Below are 3,060 nucleotides of genomic sequence, written 5' to 3'. Positions count from 1 at the left end.
AACAAAACCCAAAAAACAAAAAGGGGGGGGGTGGTGATGGAGCTGGAGAGCCCCCCTGGTGCTGTGAATAAAGTGGTGGCTTTGTCCTGGGTGCCAGGGCAGCGTGGTGGTGGGGGGAGCAGGAGGACAGGGAGAAGAAGGTTGTTGGAAGGACTCAGGGACCCAAGAAGGAAGCTGGGGGCAGCTATGGTGTCCCCCCCCTTCCCCGTCAGCATCAGACACAGCAGCCTGGCAGGAAAAAAAAAGGACATTGAGGGTAAAACGTGAGGAGGGAGAGCGGATCAGCTGGTGAAAAGCAGGTCCCCATTTGGTTAAAATTAGTCCCACTTTAGTTAAAATTGAGCTCCCGGGGCTTGCAAAGGGGTAGGGGCATTGTGTGTGTGTGTGTGTCCCCCTCTCCGGTGCCTTTGCATGGGATGAAGTGGCACCACCACAGTGGAGGAGAAGGAAAGAGCAAAGAGCTTTTCCTGGGGTGCAGCACCCCCATACACCCCCCTCCCCACCCCTGCACCCCAAAATCTCCCCACCCCTGGGGCTGCAAAAGTGTGTGTGTGGGGAGTTTATTCCTGGTGAAGCGGGGAGCAGTTTGGGCAGCAGAGCCCTGTGGGATGGTGACAGGTAGGACACCCCAGAGGGGGACACCACCTTCTGGACCCCGAGGGGACCCCAAGGGGACCACGCCGTGGGGGTCAAAACTTGCCTCAGCAGAGGAGTAGCCCGAGGAACATCTGGATCCCAGCTCCCCATCACTAAGAGAAGAAGGAAAACGGTCAGAGCCGGTTGGGAATCTCCCCACCAAAAAAAAAAAAAAAAAAAGCCAGTTCTGAGCCCACAACGCCCACCCGCACCCAAAATCCTGGGATATTGGCCCAATTCCCACCTGTCAGAATCGAGGGAGACCAGGTTCTCGTCCGCCGTCTGGCTGAGGGCCGTGTAGCCCTTCTTGAACTTCACCGACCTGCCAGGAAGCAAGAGGAGCTGAGGCTCCTGTGGGCATTTCCAGGTGGAAAAGGCAGCCCCAGAGCGGATAAATCCCAATAAACCGAGGAGCCAGGGCAGGAATTCCCAATCCTAAATGTCCCTAAAATCCCACCCCAGGCGTTGTCCGGGGCCACCAGGAGCTAAGAACAGCCCCCGGTTAAATCCTGAACGCCAAACCATTCCCCTCCCCCAAAAAAAACACAGAGAGGCAGCAGCGTGGCCCCTCGTGAGAGCACCTCCTGAATTTTTGGGGGGAAAAAAAAAGAAAAAAAAGAAGTTAAATCTATTATTTTATCAGCTGCTCGTCAGCCACGAAGCAGATCAACGCCCCGGATTCGTTTTGAAATCCTTCGGCTTTCCCAGCCTCCCCAATGGAAGGTGACAAATCCACCTTGGGGAGATGTGGGAGGGGGGAGGGAAAACCCAAAAAAATAGAAAACCCCATGGAAAACCAAAAGGGGATCCAACCTTTTAGGCGCCGTTTTCGGGTGGTGGGGTGTGGGTCCCCCCAGCAGCCCCTGCCTTCGCAGCGCTGCCCTCGCCAGCTCCCGCTGCCGCTCTGAAAGCCAAGCACAGGGTTCAGAGCTCAAAACCACCCAAAACTCCCCAAGGAGCTTATTTCTTATTTTTTTTTGCGGGGGGGAGAGGGGAGGCATCGAGGGCTGGGTGTATTTTTTCTAGGGAGAGCACAGGGGCACTGAAGCGCTTTCCATTGGCAGCGCCTAAAGGGGTTTATCTATTTTTCTTTTCACACCCCCATACACCCCCCTCCCCACCCCTGCACCCCAAAATCTCCCCACCCTGGGGCTGCAAAAGTGTGTGTGTGGGGAGTTTATTCCTGGTCGAAGCGCCTCGGGGAGCAGTTTGGGAAGTAGAGCCCTGTAGGATGGTGACAGGTAGGACACCTTGGAGGGGGACACCACCTTCTGGACCCCAAGGAGACCCCAAGGGGACCACGCCGTGGGGGTCAAAACTTGCCTTCCCCGGTTCTCTGAGCTGTCACCCCTTCCCCAGCTTGGAAAAAAAAAAAACAAAACCCAAAAAACAAAAAGGGGGGGGGTGGTGATGGAGCTGGAGAGCCCCCCTGGTGCTGTGAATAAAGTGGTGGCTTTGTCCTGGGTGCCAGGGCAGCGTGGTGGTGGGGGGAGCAGGAGGACAGGGAGAAGAAGGTTGTTGGAAGGGCTGAGGGACCTGAAAAGGAAGCTGGGGGCAACCGCCGTCTGGCTGAGGGCCGTGTAGCCCTTCTTGAACTTCACTGACCTGCAGGGAAGCAAGAGGAACTGAGGCTCCTGTGGGCATTTCCAGGTGGAAAAGGCAGCCCCAAAGCAGATAAACCTCGATAAAATGAGGAGCCAGGGCAGGAGCCCCCCAGGGGTTGGGGAGAGGGCTCAGGGCCCCCCCCTTCCAACCACAGCACTAAAACACCCCCCCGAGCGATGAGATAGAGTTTATTGAGCGCTCCCTTCAACAAGGAAAATACAAAAAAAACCCCCAAAACATTTCTCTAAACACAAAATATTTAAATAAGGTTTCTTAGAAGCTGATTGTCTTCTACGACGTAGAGCAGGACCGTGATTTAAGGCAGCTTTTGAGGTTCACAGCAGGTAGAGTCCCCAAATCCACACGATGGGGGGGGGGCTGTGCTGCCCCTCACCCACCTCAAAGTGGTTTTTTTTTTGGGAAAGCTGGAAGAAGCCATTAGCTCCAAAGCCCCAAATTTAACGGGTGTCCCCCCCCAGGGAGGCAGAAAATGGGGTGAACCCAGCCCGAGCTGCTGGTGGATCTAACAAAATTCAGGTGGTGGAAGCTCAGAGCCTGCCCCGAGGGGTTCCCCCCCCCACATCTCCTCCATCGGAGCCAGGATCTTTGGTTCAGCCCAAGCTTTGGGAGGAGAAAACCCAGCAGCAATTAATGGCCAGCAGCAATTAACAGCCAGCAGTGGGAGAGAGGTAAATGAAGCAGCTCTCCAAGCTGGCCTCAGCCTACCGAGGAAGAGGAGGAGGGGTGGGGGGGGCACAAAAGCATAAATAAATAGAAAAGAGAGGGGTCTGGGGGCTTCCCACAGCATGGAAGTTGCAC

This window comes from Calidris pugnax, unplaced genomic scaffold (genome assembly GCF_001431845.1).
Source record: "Calidris pugnax isolate Ruff unplaced genomic scaffold, ASM143184v1 scaffold486, whole genome shotgun sequence".
NCBI lineage: Eukaryota > Metazoa > Chordata > Aves > Charadriiformes > Scolopacidae > Calidris > Calidris pugnax.
The sequence above is the reverse complement of the archived record's forward strand: the minus strand, read 5'-3'. Positions refer to the sequence as shown.